The 21,648-nt window shown below is 35.9% G+C and overlaps 1 long non-coding RNA gene across 1 annotated transcript in view; it reads right to left on the minus strand.

Annotated features, from left to right (window-relative positions):
• Positions 1 to 5,738: 5,738 nt before the first annotated feature.
• Positions 5,739 to 21,648, minus strand: part of LOC147832620 (uncharacterized) — a 335,349-nt gene continuing 319,439 nt past the window's right edge. Inside the window, exons 5-6 of the long non-coding RNA XR_015517061.2 lie at positions 7,421 to 7,505; positions 5,739 to 6,680 (exon numbers count right to left, since the gene is read on the minus strand). This is a non-coding gene — a long non-coding RNA (uncharacterized LOC147832620). The remainder of the gene's footprint in view (positions 6,681 to 7,420; positions 7,506 to 21,648) is intronic.

Genomic DNA, 21,648 nt, shown 5'->3' on the forward strand with positions numbered 1-21,648 from the left:
CCCCAGTGACAGCTCCTGTACCTTTGTCTCTGAGAGTGAAGAATAAACTTTACATTTGAAGTCCATAAGTGGTGCTGAAGTGGAGATTTCCAGTGTTTTCCCCAGCACATTTTAACTTTAAAATAAATACTTAAATAGTGTATACATTATACTGAAAACACACTTTATAAAATGGAAGAATCTCAAAACCGAGGAATGAACTCCGCTTTTGCCTCCCATAGTATAACAAATGGCAGGACAAGTGCTTGATATTCCACCCCAAAACATACTTTGCACACAAAAGCACACCCCTTCCATTTCTCAATAGCGCTCAACCTGGCCCTCTCAGCAGTGAATTACTTTGGAGAGCTGCTCGAATGTCCTCTAAATCTGATTTTAGTTTTCCACAAGAAACCTGAAATGTTCGACTCACTTCAAGAAAGACTAAATCAGTGATTAAAGAATTGCTGTTTATAAGATAGCTCAATGGTTTAAGAAATATGCTTGATTGTAAAGTCAATCAATACATACACATTTATAAATTGAATTAAACTATTTAAATTTTAATTAAATTAAATTAGGTCAGTGGTTAGTATTTAGTAGCATGTAGGCTGATGAGACCTTCTTTTCCATGAGAGGTAAGTGATTTGGACAAAAGGGCAGTTTTCAGATTTGACTCAGGACAAAAAGCTGTTCCATATTGATTTGTTACTTCTGGTCTTCCCATCAGGACCAATAAGATCCAGATCTAAAGTGTTCCTGTCCTCTTGTGAATGTCCACCCTCATGCATGTGGAGGCAGGAGAGCTCCATTCATCACTGCTCCTCCATCTGCTATCAGTGTGACCCATCAGCCCTGACTTGGAGTCATTCTGATCAACCCAATGATTTGCTGTCAGCCTTCTGCTTTGGTGTGCCAAAACTGATCCTGCTCCAAACTAACACACACACACACACACACACACACACACACACACACACACACACACACACACACACACACACACACACACACACACACACACAGACACAAACATGATATCGTCTTACTGTCCACCAGCCATCAGTCTTTTCTTGTGCCTTTTCCTCTTGCCTGTCATTATAATCAGGGATTAAAGACAACATGTCTTCATATCACTTTTAATTTATTGAGATCATCCTATATATATATATGAGCAATATCACATGAGTAGCAGTGCGATATGGCTGTATATCAGCATGGGTGGGAGGCGTGCATTGACAGGAGGCTGTAGGCCAAGTGCCTTAGAGTCCCACCCGTGCTAATATACAGCCATATCATACTGCTATGAGTGTGATATTGCATTTATACAACAGTTCAACAGCACAATCGTGTATATAAATAAGAAAATCAAACGCGGAGAGTCTAAAAACCCTTTTTTATTAGGAACTACTTTCTTCCGCCATTTATTCACATCTTCAGCTGATGTCAAAACAGCAGAAGCCATAATTCACCAACGTCACTTAGAGCTAGTGTTTAAATCATTCTCTGTCTAAAGTGATGACAAAGCAGCTGATTTTTTTTCACTTCAAAATTATAAGGCTGAACGTGACATGAAATGCCATCCATCTACAGAGATATTTTCTTACAGTGTAACAGTCTACAGTACTTCTCTGTTGCAATCGAGATATCACAATAATTAACCCCGAAAAAAATCAGACTGCTGTTGTGTTTGCGATAAGGAAAAACATTAAACACGTGCGGACTTTGCTTATTTCAATCTGCCAACACAACACACATTCCTGATATGCGTGAAAATCAGTATGAATACAGCACTACAACATACAAATATGAGAAATCATCTAACCTGCCAACATGTCTCTAAAAACCAGAGAGACCGGGAGGAGGGGGTTTTCGGGGGTGAATAACACTGTTGAAAACCGAGACAGGATGCAGCAGGTTTTGGGCGGCCGCTGCAATCGTGTACTGTACCAAAGTTTGCAACCCGGGGGTGTTTACAGACCATGAGAAACCATGTTTTTTGTCAGCTTCTGATCGCAGTGCGCATGCACACACAATCCCATGCATTCTTATACCAGCACTTCCAATGTGCTCGGTTTGACCGTTCGCGACCGGAAGTCTGACTTTCTTTAGTCATTCTTTATCATCTTTAGTTAAATATTTCCTAATTTACCATGCTACCAGTGTAGTTTTCCAGTCAGATTTTTCATTATAAATAAAACTAAAATATTATGAAACATCTTGTGAATCAAAATCTTGAGTTAAATGGTTGTTTGGCTGTGGTAATTAACTATCAATTTAGTAATGTAAAACAATGTGTGGCGAATGGAATTAAAGACAACAATAACTAATAAAAAATAAACAGACACAAGGCACATCATGTTTCAGTCTACATTTTTCCCAATCTTGTCTGCCAGAGGTGTTCTGAAACTCGGCCGCACATCAATAAAAGACTCGCTTTCTTTATTTCCCAGTGTTTTCCCCTTCCCCATCCACATATTTCATACTTACCTGTTCCCTGAATCTTGCCTTTGTGGCTTTATAGTTTGTCAAAATTAAATTTTAATTTCTCCTTCGGCAGTCCCCAGAATCAATTCCTGGGTAAACTAAAAGAGAATAGGAAACCACACACACACAAAAAAGGATTTCAGATGATCCCTTCTATCTCCACCACCACAATTGCATCAGACAGACATTGTTTTGTTGTAATTGTGAAGGCAATTGGTTGAGGGGCAGCCAAAAATGGCAATTATTAAGACAAGGCATTCATTTTCATAAACATACACTGTAAAAAAGATCTCTTAATTAACAGTTCCCACATTTTGTATTTATTTATGGTTGTGAATTGCATTATAGGATGTTGATCTTCGCTCTGTCGACTTTTGACATTGAAAATTCACAACTGACATTTTAGTAGACTAAAATAATATAATTTATAGGAAATAATATATAGAGAAATAAATCTGTAAAACAAAATGCACTGGGAGTTTATTAGAATACAAAATGTCAATCCAGGCTCATTCTGATTACATACTGCTATATATATTTCTGGAGAGCATCAAATACGTCCCAGGAGCTATTTTTTTTTTTTTTTGCAATTTTTGTTTTCGCAAATCTACCAGACGCCACTGTGTATGCTTTTGAGATCTCAAATTTCTCTTGTGAGAGCCATTCGTGCCTGCTCTTCTCCAGTAAATTCACCAAAAGCCACTGTCGACTGACTGACAGAATTACTGACCAATTGACTGATCGATCGACTGACCCACCCTCCTGCTTACCTTAAGCCAACCAACAGTATTTTCAAAAGCACCAACTGACCTGCTCACCCACTTCCCTAAACCTAACTAACAGTTTTAAAAAGCAATCCAGAAAAAGTAAAGCCCTCGCCTGATATTTACCACGGTTTCAGATTTTACAACATTCTCACCCTGTTATTTACTGGTTTATTATATTTTTTAATTTTTTGGCTTCTGTTTTTGTGTTACCCGCTTTCTCGAACCGTTCATCACCAGACTCGAACCCTGTCATCGTGGTCAACTCTTCTCTGTGTCGCAAGTCTGCCAGAGTACATGGCAAGCTCGCTGGACAAACTGGTAACAGCAAGAAAGCCATCCACAAGGAAGTAAGCGGTCAGCTGGTAAGCATGAAAAGAAATCAGTGTCTTGCAATCCCATATCGTTCATTTTAAAGACGAAATGCAGTCAAATGTACTTCTGGCTACATAATTCACAATCTCCAGAAACTAACATAGGGCTACGTTTTCAGAATGAGCCTATATTGAAATACATGTATATCACTTTAAACTATTAAAAATGTTAATAAAGGTAACCTTTTCAAACTTTTCAAGAAATTAAAGCTGTTGGGAGAAAGATCAAGGTCCTATAATGCAATAAAAAAGCATAAATAAATAGGTAAAAGAATAAATAAAATAAAAACAAGAATCACAAAATACGGAGAACTGCTAATTTCCAAATATTTTTTACAGTGTACAGCAGCATTAACAATCACTTCAAAAATCATAGCCAATTCTTAACTTTGTTTAAAATTAACATTTTGGAGTCAAAGCGATCGGCCGTCTATTGAATTTTCATTCCACAATGGCCGCTGTGTGATACTAGCGGTACCTAGTGGCTGTTTCCCAAATCGCACTAGAGTGTCGCCTCTTGGTGATTCTATGCTCTTTGGTTTTACGTTCCAAAAATGCGAGACATTTTTTTTCTGACAAGATTAAAGAAGTGCAGTGTGATTTCTATGTTGCTAGATAACAACCGCATCAGCTGTGTATTGTGTGCGAGTGTTGATGCTGTTGATATTGGTACAATTTTAATATTTAATCATATTGTGAAATTCAATATTTCGGAGTCATACAACACCAGATAACTCAAAACAGCAACCACTAGTCTCTCCGCTATCTTCAAAAGTCTTCGTAGTCGTCTTGACAACACAAACACTGCTGTCACCTCAACGGAAACCGGACCTCTGCTTTCAATTGATTGGTCAATAAAAAAGACGTAACATACTTTTTCCGCTCAGAGTTGACTTTTTTTGCAAACGCACAGCATGCAACAGCAAAAATGCTAGGCGCAGCAGGTAGTTAAAATGTGAGGAACGCAGGGCTCAAAGTGCTGCAGCCATTTGTAAATCATTAAAAAATGCATTTGGTGTGATCGGCCCCTTAGGCCGTACTCACATTAGGTACAGTTGCCTCGTACCGGGCCAAAGCACGCTTGTCCCCCCTCCCGTCTCCCCCGATGGCCCGCGCTCACACCATATCGGGCCTCGGCACGCTTACGTCATCGCTGCTGCGCTGTTCAGAAGCGCTCTCTATGGCAAGCCTTTTTAGCATTTAAATCTTTGTTCTGACTCCATAAATAAATTTAGAGATATCTCTAATTATATTTTGACTAGTCATAATTATAATTCCACTTGTCAGAATAACAATTAGAAATATCTGCAATTACAATTGTACTAGTACGAAATCAGATTGGAGATATCTGCAAATATATTATGACTAGTCATATTCCTCCATTGACTTCCATTGAAAAATATTTGCAGATATCTCTAAATGAGTTTTGACTAGTCACAATTGTAATTAGAGATATCTCTGAGTTTTTACTAGTAATAATACATTTTGAGATGTCTTTAATTCATCATATTTCGAGATATTTACAAATATATTTGAAGATATCTCTAATTAATTTACTAATAGTCGATTTACAGTTGTAGATATCTTGAATTGGATTTTTGACGAGTCAAAACTCAGTTAGAGATATCTGCAAATATTTTTCAATGGAAGTCAATGGAGGAATATGACTAGTCATAATATATTTGCAGATATCTCCAATCTGATTTCGTACTAGTACAATTGTAATTGCAGATATCTCTAATTGTCATTCTGACTAGTCGAATTATAATTATGACTAGTAAAAATATAATTAGAGATATCTCTAAATATATTTATGGATAGTCAGAACAAGGTTTAAATGCTAAAACGGCTTGCCATACGCTCTCACTCATTAGCACAGTGGAGATTTCTCTAGTTATATCGTTTCAGTCGTTTGATATGCCGTCAAATATTTCGCCAAACAGTCCTTAGGGATGCGGGGACACGCAGTCAGATATTTCGCCGAACAGATCCGCCACTTTGATGAAGTGAACCGTGCTTGAGTGCGATTCAGCGCACTCACACTTCTCAAACGATCCGAGAAACGGGCCTGGGCACGGTACGGATGGCATAGTGTGAGTAGGCCCTTAGTATTCATATATTTCCAAACCAAGATAACTTGAGCTACAACCGAAAGTTGCAGAGACTTTTATTTTAATGTTGATTTACTTCCAACTTAAACCGAATATTGAGTAGGGCATCATCAGAAAAGGACCGCCTCTCCAAACGTGGAAGCAAACGGTCAAACTTTGATTGAAGATTTCCAAAACAAACATATTTTCCATTGATTTAACGTACACAGATCAATTGTTCACCTAAAGAATGACAATATGAGCTAGAAAAACAATCACTGTAAATTTGATTTCACAAGGACAGGATTACGAACAGGATTACCTCAAAAACTCAACACAATGTCAAGGCAATTCGTAACTTTTTTATTAAGTGGCTAACTGGTATGAATTTGTACAATCTAATTCGAACAATTTAGTACAATTTTCTCATCACCCAATGACGGTTGGGGTTAGGGGTGTGGTTAGGTGCCACGCCTCCTTTTTAAAATCGTACATTTTCATATGACTGAACTCGTACAAATTCGTACAAATTAGTCACTAAACTGACAAAACGTAAAATACTTGTGTTTCCTCTTGAGATTAGGCTGCAAAAAATATACCCTTTAATTTATCAACCCTCTTAACTCCATTGTGGTCCCCAGCTGCAAAATACTAATAGCATTTATCAGCCATTCCCACACGAAATAACCCCATATTGGCTGCGAATTGGGTTACATGGCATTTAGAGCCAAAGAACATAAGATGTTAGTATTCATCCCCATGCTGCTCTTTCTTCTGGTTTGCTGGGGATTAGATCAGTACCAGCTCACCTGTGGTTACAAGTTGCTAAATGACATCATCTCGGGATTCTCCTTATTGGCTGAAATTAGCATGACAGACACAGCGTCAGGAGTGTAATTGGGATCTTAAAGAGCAGGTCACATTCTGCACCACATGAATTCATTCACAGTCTACAGAGGGATAGAATGATGAGTTTATACATTGTTCTGAGTGAAAAAGAGAGAAAAGGATGAATTAGGGATATCACACTGCAAGTGACATGTTACTTGTAATACAAATATTCCAAGGACAACTGTTGTAATCAAAATGAAGAGTGAGAGTGCTGTTCCAGTCCTGAATGAGTCTGTGTTTGTGAATAAATCCATTGAATCAATGATTCCAATAATCTTTTGTAGACACATTCTTCATTTGAAAATAAATACTGTACTGTGTATACACCTTATTTAGTTTGTTTTCTTTGAGAGAAATTAAAAGATTCAAGTGTAGTATGAATGAAAACCAGACATAATACAAAATTAATAGCCCTGCATATTTTATTATTATTAATAGTATTTCCCAAGTGAGAGCAAGGAACATTCCTATTATATTTTAATATAGAGAAGTCTTTTTGCATGGAAGTAAATAAAGTGGCAACACTGTACCAATAAGTACCAATTCTTACTATTAAATACTGGCTTATTATTAACTGGTGACTATATTTAAGATATTGGCTGTATATTAGTACTTATAAAGCCAACCTAGGGCCATTCTGAATTTGTACCCCTATATATATTTCTGGAGAGCACCAAATACATCCCAGGAGGAACAATATTTTCAAAAGCAATCCATAAAAAGAAAAGTCCTCCTCTCATTTTTTTTACCTTTTTTTTCAGATATTATCACATTCTGACCATGTTATTTACCTGTTTATTTAATTTTTTGGCTTTTTTTTTTTTTTTTGTCTTACCTGCTTTTTGGAACCGTTCTTCACTGGACTCAAACCCCATCATCGCAGTCAACTCCTCTCCACATCACAATTCCGGGGACATATGCTACAAGCCAAGTGTAAAAAAAAAGAGATCAGCTCTATGCTAAGATTGAAGGTAGAGTAAGTTCATGGCAGGATGACCAGGCCTATAAACACTTTTTTTTCTATCAAATTTCATCGCGAGGACACACAATAGGACCCATCAATCATGTAAATGTGGTTTTGAGAAAAAAAAAATAAATAAAAATATTTGCTTGCATTTTTTATAATTGTTAAAGTTATGTCATAATGCTGCACCAGTGGGCTTTACAGGGTAATATCAAATCTAATCAAATCACTTTTATTGTCACATCATCAGCAGCATGTGTGCTGTGATGAGTGAAAAGCTTAGGTGCTGGCTCCAAACAGTGTGAAATACAGACAGTGCAAATACAGTGACAGTGCAAAATACAGACCACAACAAATACCACAACATACAACAGCATACTCCCAAAAAAACAGGACAATGTAAAATTGGCAGTGCTGAAAGCGATCAACACAATAACACAAATAATAGGATTTTATTGAAGCAAAAATCATAGTTAATGGTTAATTAAAGCAAGAATTGTACATCTAAATAAGTGTGACCAAAAAAGCACGGTCAATATTATGTGAACCCTTAAGATTTATTTTCAATTGGTATAGAACCACTATTGTCCAATGATTTGCCTAATTAACCTAATAAAGAAAGTTAAGCCTTTAAATTTACTTTAAGCTGAATGCTACTATTTTGGAAAATAACTAGTAAAATATTATGTACTGTCAAAATAAATTACTTATTAAAATGTTTACATATAATATTTAAATTTAGAATATATAAATAATAAATAAAAAGCCTAATTTACATTGAAAATTATTTTTTTTAGAATGAAAATCTTTTGATGACGGAATTTATTTATTTTTTTTTTTACGACAACTGTTTAGTGATTTTAGTTAATTGATGTCTTTTTTCTCAGCAGTTTTATCAGTCTCTCTAGCAGGTGCAGGCTGTAAATGTGTGAAGAGGACTCAGAGTCTCATCACAGAACCAATGATGGAACAATTATCTCACGGCAAACAGTACTCTGCCATCATGTGCAGCGATCAATGAAATCAATACCACGTAGAGGAGGATGAAACCAAATGAGTCGCTCAGTTAAGAGAAAGACAAGGGGAATGCATTGCGAAGACAGGTTCATCATTGTAATGCAATGGCTTGCATTGCATTGACATGAGAGGGGGAATTTTCAACGCACCTCAAAACAATCTGTCATTGAGGACTGATGCTATGCAATAATAATCAGGGACTTAGCGCTTGCTTTATTTAACATTACCAATTATTATTATGTTTTCATGGATTTACTCAAATCGCTCGAGCCTAAATGCTTTAAATGCATTTCATTTGAATGGAAACTATTTTTTACTCCGCATTTTGGTTCTCATTTAAGCATTGTAACACATGCACACCTTTTGATAGGTGCAAAGTAAGCCACGACAGGGCAGATTAGCTATTGTGAAGAACTCTATTATTTGACAGGTTATATTTTCAAAAAACGACTAGACAATTGGCTTTGTAAAAGCCTGCGTAATGACTTCATTAAAACAGAAAGCTTGTTTTATTCTCAGCTTTCTTTAATTTCAGTAGTCTACAAACTTACCGTTTTGTGCACTTTAACTTTTAGCTAATTCTGTCAAACCAGCAGGCAGCGGAGGGAGGTGTAAGGAATTCCAATTAAAAATAGCCTACAGGATGCATTCTTACCATAGTCTTGTCGCTGTAATTGTAAATTAGGGAAACAGGCTGAGATACATATTTTTTACCGTACATCCTGTGTTATTTTGTAAACGTTCTACTAATTTGCTCTCCTATTCACCCCTTAAAGGATACATTCAGTTTATAAACCTTATTTTCAACCCAAAAAAGTAAAAAGTGTGACATTTTCTTACAAAGAACTTACAAAGAACAAAATAGGGTCAGTAAGGCTGGCCAGAGTGGGAGAACCAAAAAAAAAAAAAAACACCAGGAACTGCATGACGCTTGTATGCCAATGTGTAATAAAATCACTGAGGAAAGTTCTGAAAACATACCGCTATATACATATCTGGAGAGCACCAAAAATGTCCCAGGAGGTACCAGAGAGATTTTTTGAGATCTCAAAGTTCTTTTGCAAGTGTAATTTCCACCTGCTGTTCTCGCATAAATAAACCAGAGGCTGCTGTTAACTGATTGACTGACCGATCGACTGACTCACCCTCCTCCTTCCCTATACCCAACCAATAGTGTTTTCAAAAGCACAGATTAACCAGCATCTATCATTGTTGCATCTATAAAATACATCACAGGGCAAAAATCTCATCTTGAAATTTGTTTTCAGTGTTTCCAAATAAAAGGATTAGATGCTGATATATGGATGACGCAGTGGTGCAGTAGGTAGTGCTCTCACCTCACAGCAAGACGGTCACTGGTTCGAGCCTCGGCTGGGTCAGTTGGTGATTCTATGTGGAGTTTGCATGTTCTCCCTGTGTTCGCGTGGGTTTCCTCTGGGTGCTCCGGTTTCCCCCACAGTCCAAAGACATGCGGTACAGGTGAATTGGGTAGGCTAAATTGTTTGTAGTGTATGGGTGGACACATGCTGGATAAGTTGGCGGTTCCTTCCGAAAAGAAAATGAATAAATGAATGAATGCTGGTGTACTCTTATCCTATTTAAAATAGGGGTACAAATCCTATTTGCAAATCTAAAATCTTATTTTATTTTATAAGTGTAAAAATTATGGATTTTATGGAGCTTTTGATTAATATTGGTAATTTTTCTTTATTTACTATCATTAATGTTAGTTTTATTTTTTGTGAATTTCATCTGTCCTGTATCTCCTCTGAATCTATTTAGGAATCATCAGTGGTGTAAATGGCCAATGACTGAAAAAAAATCAGGCTGCATTGAGGGCTTTTTTTCTGGATTGCTTTTCAAAACACTGTCAGTTGGGTTTAGGGAAGGGTGTGGGTGGGAGGATTGGTCAGTCGTTTGTTGAGTCAGTCAGTCAGTCAACAGCAGCCTCTGGTGGATTTATGCGAGAAGAGAAAGCTCAAATGGCACTCATGAGAAAAAGTTGAGGTCTTAAAAAGCATACACAGCAACCTCTGGTGGATTCGCAAAAACAAAAACTGCAAAAAATCCTAACTCCTGGGATGTATTTGATGCTCTAAAGAAATGTATATAGGGGTACGTAATCAAAATGAGCCGGGGTTGATATAAGCACAGAGGAAGATCCAGGTTGATGGAATTATTAATATTATTTTTTTTTTAACATGCGCTAAGTGTTATTATAATTATTTAGCAATTTAAAGAATAAAAATTTTGCAAGTATCTGATCATGTATTTCTTTAGTTTGGACATGCTGCAAACAAATTCCAAGATGAGTTTTTTGTCCTTTGATTGTTTGACTATTTAACTAGTATTAACTTGTTACATATGAATGGAACTAAGCACAATAGTGTTTGCTTTTTTAATCATTTTAATTATTCAGGTACTTTGGAAAGGCAGAAGAGACTCCAAGCCAATTCTAACAAGGTATACCTAATAATAATAATAATTGTTTATTGAGTGTATTGAGTCTAAATAATAATAAAAATGAATAAAATAAACAAATAAATAAATAAAAAAAAAAAACACTGCAGACAACAGCCAACAGAAATCCATTATAAAAAAATCCCTTCCACAGTCTGCTAAACCATCACTGATCTCTAAAGAATGTGTTACCGGCCTTTTGTTTTGTGAGTTCCCCATTCTGCTCACCGTGAGGATGGCTTTGCCTTTCCTAAGCTGGGCCTGATGAGCCGGAAGGCAGTTGTCATGAAAATGACTGTGGCTCATTATTAACTTGTGTCGCCTTCACCGAAATGGCTGTGCTTTCGCGATTTAGCATGAAGATGGTTCAGCAGTTCGATTAATCTAACTACTTCAACATTAAGTATCAGCAACCCCAGCCCACATTAAAGTGACATACGATCAGAGAATGCGTTCAGGACTGGTTTATTCATGTGTCAGTGGCATGAGGAGAAATGAAAGAAAAGAAAACCTGTGTCCTTCAGCATGGACAATGTATTCTTATTACTAACTGGAAGAGCCTTGAGAAATGTAAAGCTTTCAAAAAGCACCCAAAAGTATACATTTTTTAAAAAGTTGTTCGTATGACTTTTATAAAGTCTTCAAAAGCTATGTTTTGCAGATTTTTGTCGTTTTTAAAGTAAGCAAGATAAATACAGTCACCGGCCACTTTATTAGGAACACGTGTCCAACCTCTTGTTAATGCAAATTTCAGCCAATCACATGGCAACAACATGCATTTATTCATGTAGACATGGTCAGGATGACCTGCTGCAGTTCAAACTGAGCATCAGAATGGGGGAAAAAATGATTTAAGTGACTGTGAACGTGGCTTTGTTGTAGGTGCCAGATGGGCTGGTCCGAGTATTTCAGAAACTGCTGATCTACTGGGATTTTAAGGCACAACCATTTCTAGGGTTTACAGAGAATGGTCCGAAAAAATGGTCCAAAGTGAGTGGCAGTTTTGTGGGTGCAAATGCCAGTGCTCAGAGGACAATGGACAGACTGGTTCCAGGTGATAGAAAGGCAACAGTAACTCAAACAACCACTCGTTACAACTGAGGTATGCAGAAGAGCATCTCTGAAAGCACAACACGTCTGACCTTGAGGCAGATGAGCTACAGCAGCTGAAGACCACACCGGGTGCCACTCCTGTCAGCTAATGATAGGAAACTGAGGCTACGATTCGCACAGGCTTACCAAAATTGGACAATAGAAGATTGGAAAAACATTGCCTGGTCTGATGAGTCTCGATTTCTCCTGGAACATTTGGATGGTAGGCACACTTTATGCCCATTAGTATCAATTAAGCATTATGTCAACACCACAGCTGACATGGCTGACCATGTCCATCTCTTTATGACCACAGTGTACCCATCTTCTAAGGGCTACTTCCATGTCATAAAGTGCGAATCATCTTAGACTGTTTTTTTGAACATGACAATGAGTTCACTGTTCTGAAATGGTTTTATTTATCAATTAGTTCAGTTACAAGTTTAGAACTGATCTTTATGAACTACTAATCCAACTAGCCTTAGAAGAAAGCAAGTTAGGAATGACAGGGTGCAAATAAATGACAGAATAAAAATTTTTGAGCGAACTATTCCTTTCAGCTATTCAAGTTCACAGTAATTTGTTTTGTCACCCTAATGAGTGGTAATTACTTTGACTATTAAGGCAGGAAGAAAAATGTTTGGAATTTGTCAAGCCAAGAAATGCTTCAACCCTTTCCACAGACAGTTGAATATGACATTGAAATTGACTTTCTCAAACATGCCACCAAAAAACCCTTTAATAATCATGTGGTGATTGCTGCACATACTGCATCAAACAGACAGCTTGCTGACTATGAGACTTAATGAGATAGACGGTAATTTCCAAAATAAATTGCTGTATTGGCACAGGATTGTTCCATGTCATAACAACACCCTTGGATTCAATCCTACTATGAATTATTTACATTTTAAAGCCTCTACAAACTAACATGGAAATCAATTATTCAAAAGGAAAGTAGAAGCTAGTTTTCAGCCACTTCACATGAGACAGAGTCTTTATGATGTAGGTATAGATGGGGAAAATGCAAGTACCTTTAAGACTACACAAAAGTAAAAAAAAAAAAAAAAAAAAAAACATTCGACACCATTTTCAACTAAAAATAGAAAGCTTTTTAGCTCATGTGTTTTACCTGTTCATTTATAAAATAATGTTTTTTCTGCCTAAAAAAAGCTAACTTTTAAAAAAGGTCAGAAAGTTCAGGTATTGGACAATGATACCATTATTGCCTTTAAGTAAACTTCTACTGCTACAGTACTAAAAAACACATTTGTGAAGATGGCAGTATTGTATAAACAGTGTGTTGCATCAGTCCAGGGCATCTTAACATACAAAACTACAATGGTTACAATTCGTTTTGCTCTTTGCAGCGCAATCATTTTCAACAACCAAATTTTCACATGTAATATAAATGATTATAATGCGTATAATGAGAAAAAATAATTGTAATATGGATATGTACTGTATGCAACCCAGACTCATTTTTAAAATGTACCTCTAAATACATTTCTGGAGATCACAAAATACGTGCCAGGAGCTACATATTTTTGCAGTTTTTGTTTCTGTGAATTCACCAGAGGTCACTGTGTATGCTTTTTCAGATCGCGAGTGCCATTCGTGCTTGCTGTTCTCAAGTAAATCCACCAGAGCCAGCATCGTCTGACTGACTGACCAACCAACTGATACCACCATCTACCCACCCCCTTCCCTATTCCCAACCAATAGTGTTTTCAAAAGCACAGATTGATCAGTGTTCACCCACTTCCCTAAACCCAACTAATAGTGTTTTGAAAAGCAATCCAGAAAAAGAAAAGCCCCCTGATTTTTTACCACATTTTCAGATTTTACCATATTCTCACCCTGTTATTTATTTGTGTTTTAATTTTTTGTTTTTGTCTTACCTGATTTTTGAAACCGTTCTTCGGCACACTTGAACCCCCTTGTCCCGGTCAAGTACTGACTGTGTCTTAAGAACCACTGGACAATATGGTAAAGGCTGATTTATAATTTCACCTGACCTAAAACCTATAAATTTTGTAAAAACATATTTCTGTACCTGAGTCTCCACTGTTGCCATGGCCTCTTTTGCCTTTGACAAACTTATACCTCAGGTTTTTTCAAACTTTTTAACAAAAACTTTTCTTCTTTCCCATTGTTGCAATTTTTAGCCAAGAATTATTGATCATCTTGTTATCTCTATGATCACGCATAGACGGATCATGTGTCTGTACAGTTTTACCTGTTTCAGACAAAATCTCTTCAAAATGATTCATATTTAACTTTAATGAAATGCGGCGCCGCACATACTGTTCGCTCGAGTCTCAAAAATTTTGTACGCTCTGCCACATGAGATCATGTCGCTCACACCCAAAGCAAACCTTCGCAAACAAATGACAAAACATTCACTGTGAACTAGCAGATGCGTTGAGGCTTAACAGCTGAAAAGCCATCCATACAGAGGTAAGCGGTAAGTTGCTAGCGCAAAAAAGAATGGCATCATACCACCCCCATAGCATTCGTATTAAAAACAAAATGCAGCCATACCTACTTCTGTCTACAAATTTTGAAAGTCTCCAGCAATGTAAATAGGGCTGCATTTTTAGAATGTGCTTATGTTGGCTGTTTGATTTATTTTTTGCTCCATTTTTTTAAAAGCAAAGTTTTCTGTGAAGGATGCAAACTTATGTAAACAGATTTCACAGCCAAAGTAAATCAGAATGAAAGTTTTTGCGCAGTAGTTAATTGTCTCATTAATTGTCAGTTGTGTCTTTCTCTCCCTTCTGACCTCAGCTAATAGACTGTTTGGAGGGCTAGCGGGGGAGATGTGTTCATCCAGAGCTTTCCAGTGGCAGGTGGCGTCCTGCATATAGAGAGCCCGGGTGGCACAGATGGCATCACAGGTATGGCACTGCCTTCACATCAAGCCCAGTGATCTCAACACAGACCCAGCTTTACAGATCTCGGCCAAGACATCACACAGAAAGTTTCTGTGTAACTAATTCACCTCTGCAGGCCCAGTGGTTTTGCCTGCACTTTCAATAAACACTGCACAGTACTTCAGCAAACAGAAGAGAGGGACGTAGAGAAAACAGGCGAGTTCCATGCCACACAAGGGCAAACAAATTGTTTTTCTAGTTTTCTGTTATTACAGTCACTCTGTGAGCCCAAGCTCCACACAGAACTGCCGGCTGGGAAATTAAAAGATCAAGGAAAAAGAAAACCTTTAGAATCTTGGAAAGTTGTGATACTCTTCCACACATTTCAACTGAGAAATCTGATGCACAAATCATCAGTAGTAAGCAAATTCATTTGGTCTCGTGTACAATATAAAACAATATTTTTATTAATTCATTCATTTTCCTTCAGCTTAGTCTTTTTTTTTTTTTCATCGGGGTCACCACAGTGGAATGAACCACCGACTTATCTAGCATATGTTTTTCACAGCAAATGCCCTTCCAGCTGCAACCCAGCACTGGGAAACAACAGCAATCATTCACACACATACACTACAGCCAATTTAGTTTATTTAAGTCACCTATACCACATGTCTTTGGACTGTGGGGAAAACCAGAGAACCCGGAGAATACCCACGTGAAGACGGAGAGAACATGCAAACTCAAAACAGAAATGCAAACTGACCCAGCTGGGACTCGAACCAGCGACCTTCTTGCTGTTAGGCGACAGTGCTCACTTCTGAGCCACCATATTGCCCCTCAATAATTTTATACATTTTTTAATAAATTTAACAATATAGGTGACAAAAAAGACATTTCAAATGTATTATGATTGATTGATTGATTGATTGATTGATTGATTGATTGAAATTATTTGTTTCGATTAGCTGGAAGGTGCACTATAAAAATTTCTGGGTTGATTCTTTCATGTTCTCCCAACACAAATTGATTGTTATCTTTATATTTTTTCTTACAAATTTAAATTGATTAAACATAAAACAAAAAAAGTTGTCCCTCAAAAAAACCTGAAGAATTGTGTTGTTTCAGCTCGTTTTAAATAAGTAGCTTAAACAAGCTGCAAATGCTGTAGTACTAATAGTACACACACAGAAGCAGTCTTGAACAAATTTCTTGAAATTCAACATTTGAACAGTTTCTTTATGCATGGTAACCATAGCACAAGCAGAATAATTGACTAAAGTCCATTGAATTATTAGAAAATAATGCACACTCAGGGCTATTTTTAAAATAATTCTTTAATTATTCATTACACTCTAAAACATGGGTCTCAAATTTGCAACAAAGGCTTTTTCTGAAAACAAAACTTACCACTATATACATTTCTGGAGAGCGCCAAATACATCACAGGGGCTATGTTTTTTTTTTTTTTTTTTTTTTTTTTTTTTTTTTTTTTTTGCAGTTTTTGTTTTCACAAATCCACCAAAGGTTGCTTTGTTCACTTTTTTAGATCTCAAATTTCTCTCGCGAGGGCCAATCGCACCTGCTGTTATTGCTTAAATTCACCTGAGGCCGATGTCGACTGACTGACTAACTGAATGACTGACTGACCGGTTGATTGATTGACCCTCCTCCTTCCCTAAACTCAACCAATAGTGTTTTCAAAGGCACCAATTGAAACAAAACTTTCGTTTTAAAGATGAAATGAAGCCATACGTACTTCTGGCTACATAATACACAATCTCGAGAAATGTATACAGGCTACGTTTTTAGAATGAGCCTATGTTGCAAATGTGGGTCAAACATGGATAAACTCATTGGATTAAATAATTTATTAATTTAATTAATATGTATTTTATTAAAACTAAATAAAATCTGCATCATTGCTTAAGTTGTGTTGATTTACAACATATATATATATATATATAGATTTTTTGGAGCTGTTCATTGTGTTTAAACTTGTATTGACTTTGAATGTGGATCTGGTCAGAGCATGTCTGTATAGTGCGTGTATGTTTTCGACAAGATGGACAAAAGGTTTGCTAATTATACTTTTTCTGTAGGCTTGTTATAATTTCATGTGCGTCAATTGCGAGTTCTTCCAAACTATATATAGCCCACTCTCTCTTTTACAAATGCCCGGTTCGATTTTGAACCACTGAAGTTGTTGTCATAGTTTAGTTGTGTGATAGTGTTCAACGGTGCCTGTACCAATGTCTGCGTGTATTTCTTTCCTCACTGAGCCTGTTACTGCCCTCTTGGGGACCCCTGATGAGATTCTTAAGTGAGACACTCCGCATTGTCACAACGTTTTCACAAGGCAGCATTAGACGAGGCTGAGAGCTCCTTTCATCACGCTTGTGTCCAAATGAGCCTTGTCAGCCTTGATAATGTGCGCTGGTTCTTTGCCTGCTTTGGCTGTTCATCTCTCTTTCACTCTTTCATTCTTGCTTTCTGTTGTTCTGCATCTTCTCTTTGGCTGGGCTTGAGTTGCTTACAGAAATGGGTGACAGTTTGAGGAGTTGAACAAGTGTTTACATAAGCTAGAAAAACAATGGGCCAGATGTAGAGTCGTCCTATTTATTAAAAGTGAATCATTGGGATACAGCATTAATATTGTAAGTAGGAATGTACTGTATATGGTATATACGTAGATAACTGATGTGCCATGGTTTTTGAAAATTCTGACTGTGATGTTCTAAACTCTATATGTAAAATAAGAAGTTTCAATATTTATACATGCAACTTTGTCAGACTGCAGATTCATTTAAAATTGTGTACTGTATATAATACTATTCAAACATACACTCACATATACAGTACATGTGCAGCATTTTGTGCTGACATATAATTAATTTATTTGAAAAAAATTCAGTAATTTTTTTGTAATTCTCTGGGTTTTCACATACTTGTGTCCCATATAAGCAACCCATATGAGATTGATTTTGTTTGTTAATGTCTAACATGTTTAATCCATGTGGGACACGTGTGTGTTGCCCATTTGTGTTTCCTACATGGGACCTACACGTTGGAACCAATAAGGCCCCACATGTGTTTACCCATTCTACCCAACCTGTAGCCTTGCGTTGCCCATACTGAACCCGCTTGGGTTTGCCCCCATGAGGGATCTAAAACCATGGTAGAACTATGTTTTTTGTAAACAGTTTTGAATTATCATGTAATGATGTTTAGAGCATAGACTTAATTCATATAAAATATATAATGGCTACATTATACATCATTATACATCACTTTAAACGAAAACACTACAACATTTAACAGTATGTATATATATATATATATATATATATATATATATATATATATATATATATATATATATATATATATATATATATATATATATATATATATATATATATATATATATATATATACATACTGTTAAATGTTGTAGTGTTTTCGTTTAAAGTGTGTGTTAGAATATTCTGAATATTTAGCTTTTTCTTAAAATCTAAATTACAATTTCAGAAAAATCACCATAAGATTTTCCTCTCCTTCGACAGCCCATTACATTTACATTTTATACATAAAGTCAAAAAAAATAATGTGGATGTGGCATAATGTACCGTGGTATTTGAGCATTAATTCTATATATTAGACCAGGGGTTCTCAACCTTTTTTACTTTGAGGCACACTTGCTTTTCAAAATATTTTGGAAGGGTCACGTTTGACATTTAAACTGTTAGTCTAGAGAAAATGCTTATATTAAATCTTTAATTATTAGCAACGCACGCCTCGAGTGATATTGCTCATGTATATATATACACACACACACACACACACACACACACACACACACACACACACACACACACACACACACACACACACACACACACACACACACACACACACAATAGTTCTGTCTGGCTCTTCAATCTGATTGAATCTGCAAATAACAGCACTCCATCCAGCCTCTTCACCCTTCACCCTTGTGTATTACTCTGTTACTCATGACAAGCAGAGGACACGCTACAGTTTGACGAATTTCTCTGCTGTTGGACAACATAATGTACTTTTGAGACTTTTTTCTTGAGAATGTAATTGTTTAGATCGCAACTATGCAATTTGTTTATAAGGGTAGTGCCTAATTTTAACATATTTGTAATTTCTGAGAGACAGTTCGTTGGTGGCCATTAGCCTGTATTTATTTTGTGTTGGCCAGCATGTTTAGTGTTTTTCCTTATCGCAAACACAACAGCAATATGGTAGTGATTCCGCTGCTTTAGCTTTTTCGGGGTTAATTGTTAATCCCGATTGCAACAGAGAAATACTGCAAAATGTTTCTAAACTGGTGCCATGCTGTTCAGCCTTATAATCTTAAAATGTAAACAAAATAATAATTATTATAAATAAATTATGTTATTATAAATAAAGAGTTGTGCTGCTAAGGTGATCATTTGAAATTATTTTTAAAAATCATAATTTTAGGATTTTTTTTTAATAGTATTTTGTTATTTATTATAATATCATTATTATTATTATTATTATTATTATTATTATTAATAATTTTTTTATTATGAATATTATTATTATTATTAATAGTAGTAGTAGTGGTTGTATTGTCATCAACAACTTACCCTAAATTTTGGATTGTAGTATATTTCATGTAATCCATCATTCAAAAATAAAAGATTCTATGCATCATAATTTCACTATACATTATCTGCCAAATAACAGTTTTTATTTCATTAAAATATCCTATGGAATAACTGCCTAATTTATTGAAAGCCACAACACTCTGGTTTATAGTGGGTGACGGGTCGCTCGTTGGACTGTGTAAATCAAGGGCAATTTCTACTTGTTCTGGCAGCATGACATTAAGAGCTTTTGATATAGTGATGGTAATGATGATAGCTATCATAACGGGCAGTGCTCAGAGTCAGCATTTGTTTTTTGAGGCCTAATTTACACTCTTAACCAGGAGGGAGAGCGTCGACGGGCCACATGCTCACTTTCATCTCTTTTATATTTTAATCCAGAGGCTCATTAAAAAAGATTTTGAAGGAACAAAAAAAAAAAAATGACAATCCTCAAGAGTGGTAGTAAACATACTGTATGCATGGTTTTGTTAAAAAAGAGAAGAGGGGCACCTGTGTTTGTAAAATTCTGCCAAGCATAAGTCTTGTGAACAGACCTTGAAAAAATCTTGTCAAACCTATTGTCTTGTCAAGTAAGCAGTGGATGTGTTTTGACATAAAGGTCAGAGTTTTAGTGGTTGGCATGACCTATAGTTAACCCCTGCTGGTAGATGATGTAAATGCACCATCTGGAGGAAAAAATCTTTCTTTATTAAGAAGCAGTGAAAAGTTTATGAAATATTTAGTCTGATGAAATAATCGCTTTTTTGCATGCAATACATATAATAAATAGTTCTAAGCAAATAATAAATAAAACGAACAAATAAATAGCAAGATTAAATACATAAAAACAAATAAAACATATATAAATGAATAAACCAACAAAAACAGATAAACAAATAAAAGAAAACATAAATAAATGAAACAAACAAACAAATAAATAAATAAATAAATAAGTAAATAAATAAATAAATAAATAAATAAATAAATAAATAAATAAATAAATAAATGAGCAAACAAACAAATAAATAAATCTTTTGGTCGATTCAAATGTTGGTCTATCTAACTATCTATGTCTGTTTGTCTGTCTGTCTATCTATCAACAATGACTGTGAAATTAACTGTGAACTACTAAAATGCTTCAGCTCTGTTCGAGATGTTCAGTTTGCTAAAGTTATGAAATTCTTTGCGCTGAACAATACATCAGTCACCTCATCAGTATAAAGCCATTAGGAGACTGTAAGCTCTGTGTATCAGAAGCAAAGCGGGTTCAAGGCCACAGGTCCTAGTGTTTCCGCTTCTCTCCGTCTGCTGCTTATCTTTGATGGTGTTTGGGTTTTATTCGGTGGGGGGAGGGGGGGACATTAATCCCTCTGGTGTCTGGGTCTGATCTCTCCTACGCACCTATCTCTCAGGACTCCAGCCAGGCTTTTCCAGAGACAAGATTAAAGAGATTGCACTTTTACAGCATTCTGGATACCAACACTGTTTCTTTCTTATGCTCACACTATGATGCACTTACTGTGAGGCATTCTTTTTTTTTACTGAGGTAAACAAAAGTTATAAAAATCTATAAGTATCTAATCAATAGTATATTGGTAGTGAAAATAAAACACTAGAATTACAGTCAGGGTGTAAAAGCTACTTAAAACTGCACTTAAGTGTAAATGAACATACCAAGTAAAGATTATATATCACCTAAAGGTTAAGTTCACCAAAAATTTTAAATTGAATTCTTAACAAAAAAATAATGAATAAATAAATTCTGTTGAACACAAAAGCAGACCTTTTGAGTAATGCTGGTTAGCAAATTGGTGGTCCCAGTTGTTGTCAATTCTGATTTTGCCCTACTATGGAAGTCATAATAAAGTCTTAAAAACTTAATAAAGACCTTTTGCCTATCAAAAATTATTCAGATTATTATATTTTATGTTCAGCAAAAAACAACTTTAAGGTGATGTTTTCATTTTCTTTTTTTTTTTTGGAATAAATACACTTTTAAGTTTAAGTATCT

This window comes from Danio rerio, chromosome 19 (assembly GCF_052040795.2).
Source record: "Danio rerio strain M-AB ecotype USA chromosome 19, GRCz13ab, whole genome shotgun sequence".
Taxonomy (NCBI): Eukaryota; Metazoa; Chordata; class Actinopteri; order Cypriniformes; family Danionidae; genus Danio; species Danio rerio.